Source organism: Pelodiscus sinensis, chromosome 3, assembly GCF_052426305.1.
Source record: "Pelodiscus sinensis isolate ZL-2025 chromosome 3, ASM5242630v1, whole genome shotgun sequence".
NCBI classification, from domain to species: Eukaryota; Metazoa; Chordata; order Testudines; family Trionychidae; genus Pelodiscus; species Pelodiscus sinensis.
The window spans coordinates 184,060,828-184,084,519 of NC_143054.1; the positions used below are offsets into that span (position 1 = coordinate 184,060,828).

The 23,692-nt window shown below is 41.4% G+C and overlaps 1 long non-coding RNA gene across 1 annotated transcript; it reads right to left on the reverse strand.

Annotated features, from left to right (window-relative positions):
* Positions 1 to 12,571: 12,571 nt before the first annotated feature.
* Positions 12,572 to 23,407, reverse strand: LOC112544280 (uncharacterized). Its single transcript, XR_003087605.3, has 3 exons — positions 17,725 to 23,407; positions 17,418 to 17,504; positions 12,572 to 14,935 (listed from the first exon to the last, which is right to left on the reverse strand). It is a non-coding gene; the product is annotated as an uncharacterized LOC112544280 (long non-coding RNA).
* Positions 23,408 to 23,692: the final 285 nt, after the last annotated feature.

A 23,692-nucleotide genomic window follows, 5' to 3' on the forward strand; every position in this document is an offset into this window, starting at 1 on the left:
GCTATTTTTTATTTCTTAAAACGCTAAATCTCAATGGTAGCACATGTCCTGAGGAAAAATCCAATTTCAAGTAATGATGCAAAGAATTAATGTCTGAATTGAAAATATACTGGAAATGGAATAAACAGAGAGAGCTCTCCTTGGATAACCAATCACCAATCCGACCTCAAGAGATGCTCAGCTTTAATGAGAGTCAAACATAGCTTGAAATACTTTGACAGTGCAGTCATCAGCCACTGTATTAGTTTTCATAGTATCTACTTTCACTGCTGTCCCTTGGTGAATTTCTCTTTACATCTCAAAATTCAGTGACGTCACATCAAGTGGGAATTAGGCTTAAGCTGCTCTGTTCCCAACATCTATCAGCTAAGGGGTTTTACATTCCCTTTGGTCTAGGTTCTATTCTAATGGGTATTTTCTCCTCTTGATGCATGTGGCTAATTCTCATGATCACTAATGGGAATAACACAGGCACACAGAGAGAAGACTATGCTCCGGAGGTTTGCTGTAGTAGTAAATTCAAAATATCAGAGTAAACATATTTTGTATGTGATGTTGTAAAGTATACCAAGGCACTAGCTTCCCATGTGGATTATGAATTCATCATAAAGTAAATATTTATAACCCATTTTGGATTCAAGCTGCCGGAACCTATAGTTTTGAGTTTTGCAAGAATTTAAAGCATACCTCTACTCAGAACAGTAAGTGTGTTATTGTTGATTATTATATATCCCCAATCAGGGATCAAGGCCCAGTTGTGCTAAGCACTGTACAGACATGAAGTAAAAAGACAGTCCCTGTGTGCCATAGGTCTTACAATCTTAATTTATTACAAGTTGTGCAAAAATAGCTGTGTCCCTGTACATACCCTCAAAATTCTCTCTCTCTATATATACAAAAGTTTTTCCTGCTGGAAGACGGAACGTTCCTGCCAGGCAACAGAATGATGTCATCAGCAAAGTGAAAGCTGCCAGAGAAAGGGGGATTGGTGAGCATAGCAAGCAGAGGGCACAGCCCCTAGTAATTTTAAAAATAAGAGATTTTACTGCTTTTTTTTTTGTCCCGTTATTTCTTCAGAGACAAAAAGCTATAAGTAAGAGCCAGATCTTATTATATTTTATGCATTATCAACAGAATTGCTAACTTAGTTTTGACTGTAGGCCAAACGCTGTCTTTATTTACACCTGTGCAACTGAATTCTGGATTTGAAATCAATACAATCATAAAGGTGCAACTAAAGGCAGAATTTGGTCTGCTGAAACTGAGTGTTGATACATGCAACTAGGAGAACAGTTTGACTTTCAGATCTCAGGCTGGGTTTGCAAGGACAAGCACCAAAGGGGCAAAAATGTTGTAAACTGAATATATTTTATATAAATACAATTGAGACATGAAACATGGAATCTCACAATACCATATTCAATATCACTTTGCTAGTTTTTAAATATCCCCTATAATTTAGAACACATTGAACTATTGGGCACCTTCCCCTAATCTCTGATTATTAGTATTACAACACTGTAATTATGTAACATGGTTGTAAACTGTGGCATGGTAAAAGGATACAAAAAAACCAAACAAGGACAGCATAATTTCAGACAAGACCATATGAGCCCATCATATGATGCTAAGTCAAGCTAAGCAGCAAAGCACGACTGTCTTGTTTGTATAGCTCTTAATAGGTCCCAGTGGGAAAAGGACAGCTGTGTAAAGTTGGCTTAGTTATCCAGTTTTTTTCTCCATAATTACATCAGTTACTGATATTTCATAAATTGAAATGTCCAGAGTAGCAACAGAAGTTCAATTTGATTATTAATAAAACTTTGAACATAGCAATTGACCTAATACATAGATTTAAAAAAAACAAAAACAAAAACAACCTAGTCAACTCAATATGAAGCTATTCAATGTGACTTGTGATTTACAGACTGCTTGTTTGTAACCCCTGAATTCTGTTACAATTATTTTAGAAGACAGAAACTAGTCAAACTGATTTTGTTCCTTACTTGAAAAACAAAGATTAAGATTTTGAAAGCTGTCTAGGGGAGTCAAAATCGCTTAGATTATGTCTACACTGCACATTTATTTCAGAATAAGATATTCCAGAAGAAATATTCCAAAACAGCACATCTACACACCAAAAGCTCATTGAAATAGCACTTAGATATTTCAACATAGAGTGTCCACACTGTTTGGATACTAACTTGCATTTAAGGCCACTCGGAGCCACTTCAGGCAGGGCATCAGGACAGCCGTTACTTCCTGGAGCTGCTGCCTGAGGCCATCTGAGGCTCTTGCTTAAATGGACCCCTTCCTCCCCCCCCCCCCCTACAGCCATGTCTCAGGTTTTTTTCCTTTGCCTTCCTCCTGGAGGGACAGCAAAGTCTTTTCTCTTGCCTACTGTGGCTGTCCTGGTGGACACCTCGGCAATCCAGCTATGGAGCCAGAGCTGCACCTCATGCAGCAGTTTCTGCAGGCTGCAGCCCAGGCCCTGCAGGAACCCAACCCTCTGCTCCTCTTGGAGACCCTCCTCGCTTCTCTGAAGGCATGGCACATGCTGTGGGATCCTGCCCACCCTCCCCTGCACACTGTGTGCCGCCACTTCTGGAGTATGGACACCAGGGCCGACAGGTGGGGCCATCTCGTCATGGAGCAGTGGGGCACCCAGCAGTGGCTCCAGAATTTTCAGATGAGGAAGGAAACCTTTCTGGAGCTCTGCGAGTGGCTTGTCCCTGCCCTCAGGCAATAGGACACTCACATTCCCCTCCAGAAGCGGGTCACCATAGCCCTATGGAAGCTCGCTACACTAGACAGCTACCAATCTGTCAGGAACCAGTTCGTAATGGGGAGATTGAAAGTCAGGGCCCCGCTCATGCAGGTATGGTGCTCTTGGGCTACTGTCCCAGCAAGGGGTGGACTGCTGGAATGGGGTTCCCTAGGGAAGTGGGGGGGGGGAGTGGTGGTGGTACAAGCCCCTCCCCAGGAGGTTTCTTCAGTGCTGCCCTCACAAATAGGGTTGCCAGGTAGACCCTGCCAAAAAAACGGACACACTTGATCGTGGGCTGGGGGCAGGGGAGAGAGAATCGGCCAGGAGGGGGCGGGGCTGGCTGGGAGGTGGGCAGGGCGAGAAGCAGAGCTGGTGGGGGGAGGTCCGGGGGCTACAGGGCTAGACGGAGGGAGGGATGGGAAGCAGAGCTGGCACGGGGGGTTGTCCGGGGGCCACAGGGCTGGCTGGGAGGAAGGGGGGGGGAAGCAGAGCTGGAGGGGGCAGGGGCCACGGGGCTGGACAGGAGGAGCGGGAGGCCCAGAGGAAGGGGGAGCCTCTGGCTGTGTTCAGAAGCCGGGTGGGGGGAGTGACTGGGAATCCCATCCCCCGCCCTACCCCACCCGGCTTTTGCACGTGACCACAGGGCTCCCAGTGCCAATCCCAGTCACTCACCCACCCCTACCAGGCTTCCGTCCGGCACCCAGCCGGGAATTCAGAAAATACTGGACATGTCCGGTATTTTCTGAATTTTTCTACTGGACAGACGGTGCAAATACCTGACTGTCCGGTAGAAAACTGGACACCTGGCAGGAGCGGCCTGAGGCCGGCTGCAGCAGCTGGCGCCCTAGGCTGCTCGTCTAGGCTCACGGGCCGCCCCTGCACCTGACAACCCTACTCACAAAGCCCTGCTGAGGGATTGGGTAAGTGTGGGAGTGCGTTGCTCCTAGTGTGTGTGGGGAAAGAGGGGTTTGGCTTGGGAACTTCCCGAGAGCTCTGGCCACACTGTGATTCTCTGTTTGTTTGGTTTTTGGTCTCCTTCAACACCATCTTACTGTGCAGGGTCATCAACCTCAGTGACGTGGGCGCCATCATGGCCAGCTTTGCCCACATGGGCTTCCCCAACTGTGGGGGCGGGCAATTGACAGCATCCACATCCCCATCCAGTCCCCCAGTCACTGGGCATCAGAGTATATAAACCGGAAGGGATACTTCTGGATGGTCTTGCAGGCCATCACGGACCACTGGGGCCAGTTTACGGACATCTACATTGGGTGGTCAGGAAAGGCACACGACACCTGCATTTTCCGCAACTCCAGCATGTTCCAGAAGCTACACGCTGGAACATTTTTCCCCAGCCCCATCATCAGCTGCGGGACGCAACCCACCCTCTCTTGCCCTGGCTCATGAAGCCCTACTCCAGCCACCTTGACCAATCTAAGGAACAGTTCAACACCAGGCTCAGCAGGGCCTGAATGGTTGTTGAAGGTCCCTTCAGGCATCAGAAGGTGCGGTTCAAATGCCTCCTCACCCGGCTGGATGTTGGGGAGCAGAACATCCCACACATGGAGGTTGCATGTTGTGTACTCCACAATATTTGTAAGTTGAAGAGGGAGACATTCCTGCTAGGGTCGGGGGCAGAGGCTGACTGCATTGGCAGGGCCTCTGAGCAGCCGTGCACAGCTGCCATCTGGCAGGCCCATCAAGAGGCCATGAGCATCCAGGCAGCCCTAAGGGAGAGTTTCTCACAAGAACCCCAGTGACACTCTCCCCTGGGCCTCCCCACTAGGGCCCTGTGCATCACCCCTCTCTGCCTTTCCCCCAACACCCTTTCTCCCCACCCCCACCCCCACTCCCACCCTTCCCCTGCCCTGCAGAGACAATACAACACATTTTGTTTTTGAAAAAATAAGCTCCGTGTCGATTTTATTTGGGGTCAAATTAATTAGTGAGGGATTGGGGAAAGAACCTGGGAGGGAGAGAAAGAGGGGGAGAAGGGGGGATGAGACCCTTGGAGGGTGGGGGAGGAAGCTGGAAGCAGGAAGAGGGGTGAGGAGAGGCTCAGGGATGGGGCTGGGAGTGGCGCCTGGCTCTGTGATCCTACTGCCACAGGCGCAGGGGCCTTGGCGGCCATGGGGAGGGAGCTGGGTTGGGGGAGAAGCAGGAGTAGGGGGAGCGGGAGCAGGAGCAGGCAGCATACTGGCGACCAGGGATTGCATGGCCGTGCACATAGTGCAGCCCTGATCCAGCATCTCCTGCCAGTTGTCTCCCCACAGCTGGATGTCTTCCTGCAATGTGCAGTCTATGGTTTGCTCCATGTGTCGGAGTGCCGTGAGGCTCTCCCTGTGGAATTCAACCATAGGTCTCTGGCGCCTGCGGATCCCTCAGTTTTGGGAGGCTGCCTTGGAGGGTGTCAACCACCCCCCTCTTCCAGCTGGCTGTGGAGAATAAAGAGAGACGGTCAGTCATCCCAGGAGACACTGTGCCTGAAGCCTAGCCCCATCTCTGAGCCGAGAACAAGAGTTCTCAGCTCAGACAAAGGCGATGTGCTTGGAGCAAGGCCACATGCACTCTAGCCAGTGGACTCTTGCCTGCAGGGATCCAGACGTCCCTGGGGAGAGCCTCACTATCTTCCTGTTCTGGGGAGAAGCAGGCATGTGAAGGTGCTGGCCAGACTGGTACCTGTGGGCAGGAGGGGTGGTAGTGGTGGTGTCCCACAGGGAGAGGACTTGTATCCCTGCCCATGGGGGAGAGGAGACAGGGTGTTGGTGGGGGAGGTGCGTGAGCGGCAAATGCTCTTGTACCTCACAGCACTGTCCCCGGGAGCGGACACTGCCCCAAGGGTGTGGGTATGCCTGTGTGCCATGTGTGGCACTGCTGAGGGTGTGTGCGGTGGCTTGTGGAAGGAGGGTGTCCCACCGTTGGTGTCATGAGTATGGCAAGTCTCTCCAGACACCCTATATGCGTAGGGAACATGCTGGTGCTTACCTGATGTGGATTCCCCAGCTACAGATGATGCCTGGGACACGTCCAGAGCGTGAGGGACTAGCTTCAGGGTCAGGAGGGTGACAGAGCTTCCCTTGTCCGGCTCCTCCTTGTCTCTGTCTCCTGGGAGGGTGATGATGGGCATCTTGAGCCTGAAGTCCACTAGCGGGAGCGGGGGGTACCTGTCCTGCTCCCCAGGATATGGTCCAGGTCCTCATAGTAGGGCAGGTATGGGGTTCTGCCCTGGAGTGGGAGCTGCACTCTCGGGCCCTGACATATGCCTGGCAGAGCTCCTTAACTTATATCCACACCTGCTCCTAAGTGCGGATGTGCCCCTTGGTGGCCAGGCTCTCAGCCATCCAGCCATAGACATCAGCATTTGGTGCAGAGATCCTGGAGGTTTGCCTCCTTGGCCCAGACCTCAATGATGTCCAGGATCTCCACACCAGACCAGGAAGGCACATGTCTCTTTTGACCCCAGGCAGGCTCCTGGGAGCTGTCTGACTGCTCCCTCGAAGCAGTGGAAGGCTGGGTAGAAGCTACAGACTGGCTCATTGTGACCTGAGGCAGTGGCAGCTGCTGGGTGGCTCAGGGCTGTCAGGGCCTCCTGCATGCCACAAGCCTTTTCCTCTGAGGCTGCAGCTTTAAAGGCTCCAGGAGAAGGGGGGACTGTAGAGTTTGGCTGAATGTAGACAGAGCGACCAGGAGCGGCCTGAGGCTGGCTGCGGCAGCTGGTGCCCCCGCCTGCACGGCCATCAATGGCCGTGAGGTAATCATCGAATGCCCCGTGACGTCATCATCGGGTGCCCCGGGCCGGCGGTGCCCTAGGCGACCACCTAGTCTGCCTAGGCTCATGGTCCGCCCCTGAGCAGGGCACCTTATTTTGAAATAACTGCAGCTGCCCAGTCTACACAGCCCCTGTTTTGAAATAGCTATTTCTGAAAAGGTGTTATTCCTCGTACAATGAGGTTTACCAACACTGAAATAAGCCACCCATTATTTCAAAATAATTTTGAAATAATGCAATTGCTGTGTAGACCCTTACATAGTTATTTTGGAATAATGGCTGTTATTCTGAAATAACTTTGCTGTGTAGACATACCCTTAGGTGGCTTAGAAAATCTCAGTGTAGACTTACAAATACTTGAGAAAGTATTAACCACAAAACAGAAAAAGCACATGACTGAGGCATGATGCAATCTAGAACAGAGATCTGAGAATTCTTTGATTTAAATTCAGGCATAACATTAATGGGACAAGTCAATTGGGACATAATATTCAAAATTGTTGCCTAAAATTAGGTATCTAAGTATATAGCCTGGCTTTTTGAGGTGCTGAATATTGACAGCTTCCATTGACTTGAATAGGAAGTGCAGGTGCCTTAGTGCCTGGGAACCTCAAACTATATGCTTAGGAGGCACTCAAACGAGAAAATGTCAGCTTTACACTCTCTACATCAATTTCCGCATTTATATAGTAGAGATAATTCTTTTTCACTTTTTATATACATAAGATATTTCTAAGACATCTATAAGAACTGGTTGAAAAATTATAATTATTTTCCACAGGAAATGGGGGGGGGGGGGCAGGATCAAAATTTCTTACAATATGTTTCAGAATAAAAACTGAAATAAAAATCACAAATTAATAAATACACATTTTTTAAAAAATCAGTTTTCAAAAATTGCTTTTTGTAAATAATTTTGCTTTCTAAAACCAAAACATTTTTTTCTTAAAACCAAATCAAAAGATGAAAATTTTAAAGTAAAAAGCAGGATTTTTACTGGAAATTTTTTATTTCTGATTTTTCAATTAAAGAATAGAAACATTTGACCACGGTGCACATTTTCAGCAAAAATTTTATTTTGGTCAAAAGGCCATTTTTCATAGAAAAGAAGAACCAGAAAAAAATCTGACAAGCTCTAATGTCTAACAACTTGATACTTAAGAGCCGTACCGGTTTCATAAGAATGCTGTTAGCTAATTAATGCTGTGGAGTTCTCTGAAGAAAAGTGCTGTACAATTTTTAAGACATAAACATTCCATTTGGCTCCTTTTAAAAATTGTCCCTGCTTTCTACCCTTTTTCATTGCCTACATTTGGCTGTCAGGAAAGGACTTTAAACTATGTCTCTCTCCCTCATAAATGATTCAGAATACACTTCTTTAAATTTGGAGAACCAGCTCCTCTGGTCCAATACATTCCCTTTCTGCTATTCCAGCATAGGCAGCATAATGGAGTCCTGACTGGCAATGAAAATAACGTAACATTTCTTACAGGTACTGTCCTATTGCAACCTGGGTCCCTGCCAACTCTTTAAATAGCTCCCTGATGGCTTTTCCTTCAGCTCAGCCAGCCAGGGCACACCTGCTTACTTTTACCTCTGGTCCTGACTCAGAGAAGAGGGTATGGCAGAGTGGCACTGTAAGCCTAAATGGCATGATTTACCCTGATGGTGTTATGGGGCAGAAGAAAATAAATCTGGTGTACTCCTACTTTTGCCTCTTCCCTGACCCTCATTTCTCCCACTCAAGTCCTACCCAAACATGACTCATGGGATTTGAGGATGACAACTGGATAGGGGGAGGTTCTGAAGAAGAGAAATAACACCCCAAATTAATTTTATTTAATTCAAGGTAAACTTGAGGATATGGAGAAAGAAAAGATTACATATCAACTTCAGAACATAGAGATCTGTCTACTTCTATACATAACAAACATTTACATTAAGCTTTAATATTTATTACAACACTCATGATGCTTTGCAGAGAAAGCACTTCTTAAAATTTGAAACTCCCAAGCTGTTGAAACTTTCTAGTGGTTTTCTAACCCAGCGCAATTTTATTTACAGTATTTGACCGGCGTGGTGAAAGAAAGTTTATACTACACTCTGTCTGATCTTCTGCCATCCATAGTTAATTTGCATCTGTGAAATATCAGTTTAGAGGTGAAATTATTCTGTAATTATTGCACTTTAAAATATAACATTTATACAAACAAAAGATAGAAAAATACTGAGTGGACTAAAGTGAAACTTAAAAGTAGGCAGTTCGACAACTAGAAAACACTATTAAAATACAGGTAGAATTAACAAAAAATACAATTAAAATTATTGGAATGATTAAATTCTTGGTGTGCTATTGAATAAACTTGAAAATTATGGTCATAATCCTGAAGCAGAGAGGGCAGAACATTGATTTTTTTTTCAATTTAATCTCCAAGAATCTCTTCCTCCTGCCTTCCCCACCCCAATGACCCAGAGTTCATAGAAATTAAAGAGTCTTTCCAATAACTTCTATGGGCTTTCAAGCAACTTTCTAAAGAGCAATACTGAAACATAAGAACAGCCCAGTGGGGCTGACAGACTCGCCAGGCTCCTAGGCAAGGTGGGGGAAACTGCCCCCCAGACAGGGAAGGGTCTCAGCAGAAGTAGGGTACTTGCCTACACAGGCAGCCCTCAGCACCATCTGGAACATGCCACATGGGACTCTGGTGGCAATTTAAAGGACCTGGGGCTTTGGATGCTGATGCCTCTGCATCAGTGGTGGCTGGGAGCCCCAAGTTCTTTTGAATCACCAGGCCTCGGGGAAGTTGCCCTCTTTGTCTGGCCACCAGGGCATTTGGCAATGTAAAATGGCTCAGTATTGATGAATGGCTTCAAATCTCATTGACCCCACTGGGACTTGAGCACACTCAGTAGGTACCTGACGGAAGCAGGCCCTAACTCTTATCTCTTAACTTCAAAGAGCACTCAGTGTCCATTTCCCCCCTCACTGTTATTGGACAGAAGCCTGGCACATTCTACCAACCCTCCTTGCCTCCGGGTTTTTTCTTCTTCGAGGCATTTCAAATTGAAGATTGTCTTTTTTCTTTCCCCCTCCTTTTAAAGTGGATTAAGGCTGATTCCATGACAGCAAGGGAGAGTTTTGCCACAGTTCCTTCTCAGTGGGTCTTCCCCTACTCCCTAATCTGGAAGGGCCACCTTAGAGGTTGGAATTTAGTATTGTCTCTGTATCCATTCAGTTGTTACTCCTCCAATGAGATGGCCAACAACATTATTCTGGTTTGTAAAGGGTGTCAATGATTTCTGATGTACAGACTTTGCCTACTGGAGCTGGACTGAAACAACCAACTCATTTCATATTGGCTACCACAAAAACTCTTGCATCTGATGAAGTAAGCTTTTGGCCACAAAAGCTTATGTCCAAATGAATCTGTTAATCTTTAAGGTACCACAAAATTCCCTGTTGTTTTCACAAAACTTAACGGCACTACTAGCTTCATATTAGCAAAGGAGATGAAAAAAGATCTGTGAACCCTGTTCCCTGTACCAGTCCCACTGCTATTATTTCCAAACAGTTTATTAGAAAAAAGGGTTCGGCAGGTTGGAAATGTTCTTTTTTCAGATATCTGCCTGTGTCCATAAATCATGCACTAAGAGAGAGAAAACAGGCCCATAAATAAATGGTACTACTCAGAGTGCACATACTTAAAACACAGTTATGTCTTTGCAGGCCCATGGCTTTTCATATTGAAATGACCTGAACTGTGCCTGAAACTAACACTTCAGCATAATTTTGAAGAAAATAAAATTATCCTCTTCCTGTTAACATTTGAGGATAAATACGTTTTACAAGCGTAGTCTGTAGAGTTTTATTTAATAAAATGTAGTTATGATGCAACTAAATAATGTACTATATTATAAAGCATTGAGTTATACTCAATTTTATATATAAGCCCAAAGAAATCTGAATCTATTACTTGCTTGCAAGCATGCTACAGATATAGTTAAATACAGCCAAGAGAGCCCTTGTTGTAAAGGCAAGCTATGTTCAAGTCTTCTCTGAAAGCAAATATTTTGGTGTGGGTACAAATACATAAAAACACAGTCAAAGTTACAATGACTAACTGATTGGAGCAAAGGAAAACAATCTTTTGAAAGTAGTGTCTTAATGAAATATTATAGGGCCAAATTTCACTGCATATGAGATCTCAACAAAAGCTAGATCAAAACTTGAGATGAGGTGTCAGTGGATTTTACTGTTAAACAAAGTTTTCCTTCTCAATTACACAACTTCAGACTAGCCAATGGAATACACACTCTGGAGTCACAGAAATTAACACTATGAAATTAACCTATCATCATCTATTTCTTAAAGGGCACATGACATGTCCATACAACAGGGCAAAAATCGAATTAAGCTACACAACTTCAGCTACGCCAATTGCTTAACTGAAGTCGAAATAGCTTAATTCAACTTTTGGCACTGTCTACAGAGCAGGAAATCGAAGGTCTTCCTTCTACTTCCCTTACACCTTGTGAAATGAGGGTTACAAGAGTTGGAGTAAGAAGTCCTCCAGCGCGACATTATTTCAAAATAATGGCTTACTGTGTAGATGTGCTCTTTGTTATTTCGGAATAACATCGTTATTCCAAAATAACACTGCTGTGTAGACATACCCAAACTGACTAAATACCTGATCTTTAGTGGGTATTTTCCCATAGATTTTGATGGGTGCAAAATCAGGCCTTAAATGATCAGTTCAAATAAGCACTCAGGCCTTGATTCACCAAAGTACATGTTTAAGTCAATCTTTATTCATGCTGATGCAAGGTCTCAGTAACAATGGTGAGAAGCACTGTATAATTGTATAGCTAGATTCTCTCTTCAGGGAAAGAATCATGCTTGTTGTGGACAGGTGTTGTTTATATTTTTAACTTTATAAATGTCAAAAACTTTTTGCCCCTTTTAAAATTATGATCTTCACTCTACTGCCCATTAGCAAATTAAATAAACTCATTAAAACCTAAGGCCAAAATTGCCAAATGTGGGTATATAAAATTAGGCACCTAGATGAAAATTTAAATATTTATTTAGGTATCTAAATATGAATTGATATGCCTGGCTTTATGCACCCATTTTTTAAATGTTGGCCTATGAGAATGTGTGAAAGAGATTACCTCAATTATGCTGAAATTTATGCTGTTATTTTGTTTAACAAGGTTCCTACAAAAGCTAAGATAAATTCTGATACAAATAAAAGCATCTCACCCATTTGCCCATAAAGCCCCTCGATTGTATATTATCATTAATTATAATACACAAAGTCAATATTGTGTAAACATAAGCTCAGACGTATACTAAGGAGGAAATTCTTTAGAAACCCTAAGGGAGTAAGAGAGTCAATGGGACTTAATCTTTTAAACTCTTTGGAAAATCTCCCCCCAAATCATTAAAGATCTCAGGTCAGATTCTCAGTTCCTATAAATTAATGTAGTTCCACAGGTTTCAATCAAACTACATCGTTTTATACAACTGAAGATCTGGCCCATAAATTCATATAGTACAAGTGACTTCTGTTTGCTGGGTAAATTACCTGCCAATAAGTTGTATCCGGTGAGTATTTTCTTCTTTTGAGTCTTTTACCATGCCTTTCACAATGGATATTTGGCGGAATGTATTTATTTTTATAAAAAATACATGCAAATCCATTTTGAAAACAGGACAACTTGAACCCATAAAAATATTCACCAGAACCTTTAAGGAATGCTTTAGTTTAGAGAAATATTAAACTAAAATTAGGCAGGGAAATGACTTTCAGGGCTGAATTGCTGCAGAGAGGAACCACAGCTAGAAGTTTTATACAGTAATATGAAACAAATGTTTTATAAGCAACAACAGGAGGAATATACCTTACAAAATAAAACCCAAATATTGCCAGCTGATGAACTGCCTCATTTCATTCCATCCTAATGTCTCCTAAGAAGTCATCTGCTGCAACTTTATTTTTTGTTAGAGTATCTGTAGAATTTTACCCGGGGCCAGATTTAGTCTAGGTTTCTAAAATCTTTCACTTAATACAATGGTTCTCAAATGTGGATCAGGACCCCAAAATGGGGCTGTTGCACTGGTGTTATACTTGCTGGGGCCCATCACCAAAGCCCCACCAGCCGGGGCCAAAACTGAAGCATCAGGCCTCCCCACCCCCACCTCCACTTGGGGCTGAAGCCCTTGAGCTTTGGGCTCAGGCAGGTTCAAGCTTTAGTTCCCCCTCCTGGAGTCATGTTGTAATTTTGGTTGTCATTACGGGGTCATGGTGCAATGAAGTTTGAGAAGTCCTGATTTAATGCATTGTTTTACACTATGAATATAAGCAAACAACGGATTGTCTAGTAAAGATTTAAGGTGAAATTTTGGCCCTATTGGAGCTAAGGTTTCATGCTTAGCATTTAAACTATGAATTCCTTATGTCAAAGACTCTATCTTCTGAGTCTAGAGTAGCAATGAATACCCTGACAACATGTAACAGGTAATAATAAAGAACTAGTTGTACAATTCTGAAACATGAAGTGGGATGTAATTGTGAACTTTTACAGCAATTCGTCAAACTCCTTTAAGTGTCAGCATTTATACCACATTTTGCTACCCTTATTCAAGTTGAATAGTGCCTTTCATATCAAGTAGTCCTAGGCCAGGGCTACACTACACCCACAAGGTTGACTTAAGGTACACAACTCCAATAATGTAAATAAAGTAGTTGGAGTTGATGTATCTTAAGCCAAATTTTGCTCCATCTCCACAGCGGGAGGTTGATGGGAAAAACATTCTCATTAACTTCCCCTACTCCTCGTGACAGCGAGAAGTACTGGCACCAACAGGCATCCCTCAGCAATTGATTTAGCAAGTTTTTACTAGACCTGCTAAATCAAACCTCAAAAGATCGATCACCAGTGCGTTGTTCATCCAGAAAGTGGAGATATAGTTCTAGTTTCCTCAGTGGAACTAAGCAGGATTAAAGTAGTGAAAAAGAATGGAAGTATCACGACATCTCCACACATTTTTGGGTCCTTCCATTTTTCATTTTGTTTGATTCAAAACAATTTTTTTTTAAATTTTCAATTTGTCAAAAAAATGCAGTTTTTGAGTCAAACCATTTTTATCTGATTTTTTTTGGAATTTCCAGCAAACTGAAAAGTCAGTGATTTGCCCAGTTAGAGTTGTGATTGAACCATTTAAAACTCCCATTCTGTCCTACAACATGGAGCAGAATCTGTGACCGAAGCAGTAATTCATGCAAAGTTATTTATTCATCGGTCAAAATACAGGTTCTTATGTATTTCTCAGGCAAGTTGGGGGATGAATAGATATGTTGGGATGAGTTATTGCCTTACCTTATGGATTTATTATTGGTATTGCAGTAGACTCCAAATTGGCAGCAACCAATCACTTCTAACACTGGTATAGAAGACTCCAAAAACTGCTTTTTTGATGATGGAGAGTTTTATTTTAATTAGGACCATCAAACAATAACAAATTAATCACAATTAATTGTGTGATTAAAACTTTCAATTAATCATGCAATTAATTGCACTGTTAAAATAATAGCTAAATATTTAATTAGATTATATTCTATCTTGTATATTTCCAAATATATTTATTTTAACTAGAACACAAAATGCAAAGTGCACAATGTTTAATTTATGTATGTGATTACAAATATTTGCATTGTAAAAAACAAAATAAATCGTATTTTTCAATTCACCTAATACAAGTACAGCAATGAAATCTCTTTATCATGAAAGTTGAACTGAACTATGTACAAAAATATTCAGAACCTACAAATCCACTCAGTCCTACTTGTTCACCCAATTGCTCAAACAAGTTGGGTTACAATTTGCAGGAGTTAATGCTTCCTACTTCTTGTCTATAATGTCACCTGAAAGTGAGAACAGACATTCACATGGCACTTCTATAGCAAGCATGCGAGGTATTTGTGTGACAGATATGTTAAATGTTCATGTGCCCCTTCATGCTTCAACCACTGTCCCAGAGGACATGCTTCCATGCTGATGACAGGTTCTGCTCAATAATGATCCAAAGCAGAGTGGACTGGCACATGTTCATTTTCAACATCTGAGTCAGATGCCACTAACAGATTTTTGATTTTCTTTTTTGGTGGTTCATGTTCTATAGTTTCTGCATCAGAGTGTTGCTCTTTTAAGACTTCTGAAAGCATTCTGCACATCTCATCCTTCTATTTTGGATGGCACTTCAGATTCTTAAGACTTGAGTCAATTGTGGTGGCTGTTTTTAGAAATCTCACGTTAGTACCTTCTCTGCATTTTGTCCAATCTACCGTGAAAGTGTTCTTAAAAAAAACGTGCTGGGTCATCATCTGAGAGTACTATCAGAGAAATATATGTAAGAATGTGGGTAAAACAGAAAAGAAGACATAAAATTCTCTCCAAGGCATTCAGTCACAAATGTAATTAATACATTTTTTTAAACAGGCATAGAATCATATAATCATAAAACACTAGAACTGGGTCTAGTCCCATGCCATCAAGGCAGGACCAAGCACCGTCTCTAGTCCATCCCTGACAGATGTCTTGTCAAATCTGTTCTTAAATATCTCCAGAGATGGAGATTTCACAACCTCCCTAGGCAATTTATTCCAGTGTTTAACTACCCTGACAGGAAGTTTTTCCTAACATCCAACCTAATACCTCCCTTGCTGCAGTTTAAGTCCATTGATTCTTGCCCTATTCTCAGAGGCCAGAGAGAACAATTTGTCTCCCTCCTCCTTGTGACATTTTAGATACCTGAAAAACACTATCATGTCCCCTCTCAGTCTTCTCCTTTCCTAACTAAACAAGCCCAGTCCTTTTAGTCTTCCCTCTTAGCTAATGTTCTCTAGATCAGGGGTTCTCAAACTTTGTGATACTGCGACCCCCCTCTAAGGTGCTCATGACCCCCCCCCCCGAGGGGTCGGGACCCACAGTTTGAGAAACATGGCTCTAGACCTTTAATCATTCTTGTTTTGCTCTTCTCTGGACTTTCTCCAATTTCTCCACATCTTTTGTGAAATGTGGTGTCCAGAACTGGACACAAGACTCCAACCGAGGCCTAATCAGCACAGAGTAGAGCAGAAGAATGACTTCTCGTGTCTTGCTCACAACACTCCTGTTAATGCATCCCAGAATCATGTTTGCTTTTTTTGCAACAGCGGCAAACTGTTGACTCACATTTAGCTTGTGGTCCACTATGACACCTAAATCCCTTTCTGCAGTACTCCTTCCTAGACAGTCGCTTCCCATTCTGTATGTGTAAAACTGATTGTTCCTTCCTAAGTGGAGTACTTTGCATTTGTCTTTATTAAACTTCATCCTATTTATCTCAGACCATTTCTCTAGTTTGTCCAGATCGTTTTGAATTATGACCCTATCCTCCAAAGCAGTTGCAACCCCAAGCAGCTTGGTATCATCTGCAAACTTAATAAGAGTATTCTGTATGCCAATATCTAAATCATTGATGAAGATATTGACCAGAACCAGTTCCAAAACAGACCCCTGAGGAAACCCACTTGTTATACCCTTCCAGCATGACTGTGAACCGTTAATAACTACTCTCTGAGAATAGTTATCCAGCCAGTTATGCACCCACCTTATAGTAGCCCCATCTAAGTGGTATTTGTATTTGCCTGGTTTATTGCTAAGAAGATCATGCGAGACCATATCAAATGCCTTACTAAAGTCTAGGTATACCATGTCCACCGCTTCTCACTTATCCACAAGACTCGTCCTATCAAAGAAAGCTATCAGATTAGTTTGACATGATTTGTTCTTTACAAATCAATGCTTTCTGTTTCTGATCACCTTATTGTCTTCCAGATATTTGCGGATGAATTCCTTAATTACTTGCTCTATTATCTTCCCTGGCACAGAAGTTAAACTGACCGGTCTGTAGTTTCCTGGGTTGTTCATATTTCCCTTTTTATAGATGGGTGCTATATTTGCCCTTTTCTAGTCTAATAGAATCTCTTGGGACTTTCATGATTTTTCAAAGATGATAGCTACAGGCTCAGATACCTCCATCAGCTCCTTGAGTATTCTAGGATGCATTTCATCAGGTCCTAGTAACTTGCAGACATCTAACTATTGTAAGTAATTTTCAACTTATTTTTTTTTTTTTATCTTCTAAACCTACCCCATTCCCACTAGCATTCACTGTGTTAGGCATTCCTTCATCATCAGACTTCCTGGTGAAGACCGAATCAAAGAAATCATTAAAGCATCACTGCCATTTCCAAGTTTCCTGTTATTGTTTCTCCCTCCTCACTGAGCAACGGGCCTACCCTTTCCTTGGTCTTCCTCTTGCTTCTAATATATTTATTAGGGCTGTCAATTGACCTGCATTAACCCCTGTGATTAACAGGATTAACACGTTAAAAAATTGAACGTGTTAATCGCAGGTGTTAATGCTGCCTTGCCTCGGCATTTCAAAGGGGCAGGGCAAGTGGAACGAGGGATTAGCTGGAGTGCCCGGCTGATCCCCGGCTCTGCGTTGCAAAGCCCTTTTGGAGTGCCGTTCCGGGTATGCAAATCCCGTTCAATAATGGGCATTCTAATACAGTTCAGTTTTGGTAATGAGTATTTTTATTAATACAGTACATCAGAATGCCTTTTAATATTTCTCTATTTCAGTAAATGCAGCACTTATTTTCATTAATTTTCAATTAAGTTATCTGTTAGTGTATCTTTATTGAAATCAATCGGCTTCCACCAACTCAATTTATTTTTGCTAATTTCCATGATTTGGAATCAGTACTAATCAACTGCTACTCTGGGCATCATCTACAACTGCCTCCTCTCTATATTTAGAAGCACCTTTTGTGATTGTCTGTTCATTGTCTTCTGCACCTAATCACTTTGCATTATTCCACTTCAAACTGTTTCCAACCTCTCCCCCATTTCCTGGAAAGTAAAAGAAAGGTTTTCAGTTTGTTTGCTATCTTAATGTTCCCCTTTTGGAATAGCTTTAGCCCATCTTCCATTGTTTCACAATAAACCAAAAACTAAATGGTTGGTATTTGTCTCACTATCTCTTCCAAACTTTGCACTGCCTGGAACCTGACCCAGGCAGCTAGTACAAGTAGCAATGGATCCCTTTTCAATCTGTTAAAAACGTACGGACCTGCTCTTCCCCCCGGGGCGGCAGCCAGCACATCTCTTGGCCTGCGCTGCTTCCTCAGCTCCCATCAGCACATCTCCTGTCCATCCACAGAGCATACAGCAATGAGGGTCTTAAGGCCCAAGGCAGCTCTGCCCTGGCATACCGTCCTTATCTGGGCATGGAGCCCAGAGGGAGAAAAAAAAGGAAAGGAAAAGAAAAGACTGGGCGCACCGCGGGACTGGGAGAGGAGAGAGGCCTGCAGCATAAACAGCATCACAGCTGGTGGCAGGCGGAGGAATGGTGCTTCCTGGAGTATCAAGATCCCGTACTGAGGGCGGGAGGCAGCGTGTATGTGGCCGGTCATGAACAGTGAGCCATGGATGAGAATCACCTGGCGGAAAGTCCCAATTCCATGGTAGGCCTAATCCTTACTTTTCTTTTTTTAAACTTTCCATAGACCCCCCCCTACAGTACCATCATGGACCCCCAGGGGTCTGAGGACCACAAGCTGGCAACCACTGATTTAGTGAAAACCCTATGCAGCTAAGCCAAGTCATAGTTTTGTTAATATACCCTTTTATATTTGGAACAGCTATGCCTCCACCATCCATTATGGTTAAATTAATCTGGAAGAAAAACAGATTTTCCCCATTTAAAAAAAAAGCCATTTTAACAATGATCCTGACAACAAAACTGGGATATGTGCCATCAGTTAACTGAAGGAACCTTGTTGCACATTAGGGTTATCTCTTCTATCCTCTTTCCAGACTCTGGATAGAAGTTACATGATCCAAAGACTTTCACGGAGCAACCAGAAAAATATTATGACAGACTACATTTTTATTTCTTTCTGCCAAAAAGAATAGATAAAAGCTGACATTTGAGATACATTCAAGCAACCTTTTATTTTCAATTCAATTTGTATATGTATTCCAATCAACATTTATACTATATATTTAGATTTATTTTATAATCCATTAATTCCATTTATCTAAATTGGATTTGTAGAAAAATGGCTTGACAGTTTTGATGACTGAATGCATGGGAGCTGCTTTCTAAATGCACTGAGCTGTGGCTAATAAGCCAGCACTAATGACTATACTATAACACTGATGACATTTCTCACTTTAGTTACTAAATGCTCTTTCCCTGGGAAAATGTTGCTTTATATTTTAGCTGGTAGACAGTGAACAATTTCCTTCAAAGCAGTTTGCAATAAGATGACTAATTGTTTCTTATACAATGGTAAAGGTGAAGAGTAATGCTTACTAAAAATAACTATAACAAGTCTTAAAAGCCAGGTACTGAGAACAAGTACTGTATATTCTTAAAAATGACAGACATTTTAGAACATAACTGCAAAACCTGAAGAGCTTACTTGCTTGGCTCTGGAAAGCTGCTATGGCCCTTAAAGAATCAGAAGAGAAAATTATTTAATTAAATGGAGAACCAGGCCTGGGGATAGCTGAAAAGTAAATGTTCCATGAGAAACAGTTAGTGACAGTTGGGAATGAGGTGTAAAGAGACAAGGCACAGGGTAAGACAGATGACTTATTTTTATCCTTAATTTTGGTTTTTAACTGATAAAATATCCCAAACACCAAAAAAACCCACACTAAAAACAATTAATCAAAAATTGGCATTTAACTGATAAGCACAAAAACACTGGAAATATTTATTTCCAACTGTTTGTCTACACAGTGCAGTAATGCATACTCTGATTTCTAAAGGGCACAAATATATTGTGCCTTAGTCTGTGTACTCTGATGGTGCACACTATATAATCCCTACTGTACTTTAATGTGGTGCTGTTTGAATATGACAAATATTGCTTATTACAGCAGAGTTTACTGTATTGAGTAATATATACTATATTTTACACTACAAAGAGAAAGCCCCCAAAACTTGATTTTCAACATTATATAAAACTCAAAAATTGTAAATAACCACCACCCAAAAATGTAATAAAAAAGCCCAAAATGTTAAAATATATATATATATATGCTTGGAACACAGAGGGACCAGTAAACAACAGACTTTATTTTTAAAAGTTCAAAATCTACATATTGATTAAATACATAACTGTTTTTTTTCCTAACATTTGGGGGATAAGGAAAAATAGCGAGCTAGATTCTAGTTAGATAAGCAGTCAGGAAGTTTTAGGAAGTAGTTTTAATTAAAATGGAAATGCATGATTTTCTGTTGTGTAAGTTTAGTAGGCATTCTTTCTGCAAACTGCATCACTATTATTGCTGCTAAAAAATCCCAGCAAGAACAATTTTAATTTTACCTATGTGGATAGACAGTTAGGTTAGAGGATAAAATATATATTGTTTCAAGTGAAATATTATGCAGCAAACAAACTTTACTCAGACCAAGTGGAAAGTGTTAAGCAATGGAATTTTCTGAAGCTTGTTCTAAAAATATTTTAAAATAAATCTGTGTGCAAAAATACTACCCCAGACTGATATTGAGGCACAAAGGAACAATGCACTGAAAAATATTTATGAGTACTACTCATTGTTTAGTACACAGTGTAACAACTATCTGTACCTCTAGCAAACACAAGCATTGTAATTTGATATCTTTTAAAAGAATGGTAAATACACCATTTAATGCAAATATACCACATTAAAAACTATAGGAAAGAAAAAAATATAAGGCCATAAAAAAAAAACCAATGTAACTTAACACAGAATAGCACAATAGAAAGATGGAAATTTGCAATTAGTTCATTTTAGTGGCCATCCCATTTGTCCTTGTGATGAAGAGCTTCTGAACAATTAACTCTGACAATTGCACTACAGGATAAAAATATTTGTAAAAATAAGTTGAACTGTTTAATTGTTTTCTTAACCTTACATGAATACGGTTAAGATTTTAAAGTTCGTAGACTCCTCTTCATTAATGTCATTTGCTTCTCTCTCATTTCATTCAGGTTGGGCACTAAAATTAGACTAGTCAGATTCATTTTCAGTTACAGTCAGCATCTAGTCAATTTCACTTCCCGGTTTTCTTGTACTATGTAGGGTTGCAGTATTAGGGATGCAAACACAGCAGAATTTTAAATTGAAGCTAATTTTTTCCTTTGGAATTTTGAAAGAATCATGAAAACATTTCTAATGCTCTTGTTTTCTAAAACAAGCGGGAGCCTAAATTTACACGGCAATATTGCCTCTAAGAAAGCTATATTTTGAGTCATAGAATCATTAATAAAATGTAAGATTGTTTTATTATCTGTTATAGAGTCTGAATTAGTTTACAAGAACACAGTTACACAGCATATAGTATCTATTAACATGGTACAATGAACGTGGCAAAATATGAATTCAGTAACTCCCATACGTCATCAGATTGGTGGTCCACCTAGTCAAGTACGAATTTTTGACAATGGCAAGGTCAAAATTCTTTAGTCATTCAGGTAGCTCTTGCTTGTTTGCTGTTAATTTTGAATTCAGAAATGTGTGACTTTTTAATAATTGCTTCCAATATGCATGATCTTGCCTTTATCAACAGTGAATTTTGTCACCATCATCCATCTTTTATAGGTCTTTGTCAGTTTCCACACAGTCAAATGAATCCTCTACATTTTGCCATCTCACAGTTCACCATTTTTTCCCTCAGAACATTAACTAATGTTAAACATCATTCCTACTGTGGAACTTACAGTACTCCACTGTTCATCTTTGGCCACGTACAAAACTGTCCATTTATTCCCACCCTGTTTTTTAGCCAGAAGTTTCTAATCTATGATAAAACTTCATGTCCCAGTCATTGTTTCCTCAAAAATATTAATTTCTTCTTGAAAGGGATAGCTGACCCTTGGTTCTTCTTTTACTGCCTTTATTTGCTAATGGCAGGTCTACGCTATGGGGCAATGTCAACCTAATTTACGAAACTCCAGCAACGTGAATACATTATCTGGAGTCAATGTACCTTCAGTCAAGTTGTTGCGGGTCTTTACTGTGGGAGATCAAAGGGAGAAACTCTCCTGTTGACTTCCTTTATCTCAGGGATGGGGAACTTTTTTGGGTCAGGAGCTACTGACCCACAGAAAAATCAGTCAGGGGCCACACACAAATGAGAAGCTAACAAACAAAAAAAACCCTCACTGACTGAGAAGAAAGAAGATATTCCCCCACATTCTTCTCCCACACAAGAGTTTAGGAGGGCCCAGGTTATTAGATTTTATGAGCTCCAGTCCCGTGAGGGGGTGGTGACAGGGGAGCTGGAATGCCAGTGCAGGTTCTCCAATGCTGGGGGAAGCCCTGAACTCCGAGGGCTGGATCCTGACAAGCCATGGGCTCCATCTGGCCACCGGGCCTGTGGTTCCCCACCCCTGCTTTATCTTTTCCTCATGATGGAATACCAGTAAATAAGAGCGTGATTGATGGTTATTAGGGGACAGCAAGACAAGAGTAGGGGACAATTCATTCCTTTGATAATGGACCAGAAGGGGAGAAAATTCTCAATCCAGTTTGGTCAGCTTAGTCTCAATTATTAAATCCTGCAATTTATTATTTTAGCCCTAAATTAAATGATCCCTTAAAAAAAATCTGTCATCTTGAATAGGGTAGGATAGATTTGCATTTTCCCTGCCAGACATATGCACTGATTTGAAAGTCAGATGTCATAAAAATGCCTGGAAAACGACATTAATGTAACCTTTTCTGCATTGCTTAAGGGATATCAATATGGTAATATTTTATACTCATTTTCATATCTCTACCTCATTCATCAGAACCATGTCACATTGTATTGACAGGAAACATAAAAAGGTCTTATCTGCAGAGCAAAAGCCATAAGGTGTCACCTGTATTCTATAGCAGCTAAAGGAATGCAAAGTAAAGTCACTTTTACTAATATTTCACTTTACCCTACATAAAGTCTTTCCTAATAAAGCATCAGCAGGCCTATTTAGCCTCCTTACAGCATAAATAGGTCATTTTCTGAAGACCAATCTTATTCAGGCTAGTAGTCACTGTCTTAAAAGATGGCCCTAAAGGGTATTAAGACTTAATTCCATGTATTATTTTGCATTTATATAGCACTACTCATTATAATTAATTCATAAGTTCTTCAGGGCAGGGAATGTCACTTTGTAAAATGCCATATAAATGACAGTGTTGCATAAGCACTTTTAGGCATAATACCACTAGTTATCCAGTAGCTCAGTCACATTAGTTTTGTTTAATTAATTGAATTAAATATGAAAGACACACCAAAAGCACTTGGCTAGAAACAGTACGGCTGCGTCTAGACTGGCATGATTTTGCGGAAATACTTTTAATGGAAAAGTTTTTCCGTTAAAAGTATTTCCGCAAAGCTTGTCTAGATTTACACGGATGCTTTTGCGCAAAAAGCACTGACTGAAAGTATTTGCGCAAGAAGCACTGACTTTGTACATTACAAGTCAGTGCTCTTGCGCAAATTCAAGCGGTCAGTGTAGACAGCTGGCAAGTTTTAGCGCAAAATCTTGCCAGTCTAGACTCACCCTACAAGTAAAACATTATTAAGGGTCTCTGTTGGAGTTTTACCCTAAATGGTAAAGAGGGATCATGTGAAGGGCTACGTCTACACTGGCATGATTTTCCGAAAATGCTTTTAACGGAAAAGTTTTCCGTTAAAAACATTTTCGGAAAAGAGCATCTAGATTGGCAGAATGCTTTTCCGCAAAAGCACTTTTTGCGGAAAAGCGTCCGTGGCCAATCTAGACGCGCTTTTCCGCAAAAAAGCCCCAATCACCATTTTCGCAATCAGGGCTTTTTTGTGGAAAAGAAATCTCTGCTGTCTACACTGGCCCTTTTGCGCAAAAGTCTTTCAGAAAAAGACTTTTGCCCAAACAGGAGCACTATAGTTTTTCCGCAAAAGCACTGACAATCGTACATGAGAGCATCAGTGCTTTTGCGGAAATTCAAGCGGACAGTGTAGATAGCTGGCAAGTTTTTCCACAAAAGCAGATGATTTTGTGGAAAAACTTGCCAGTCTA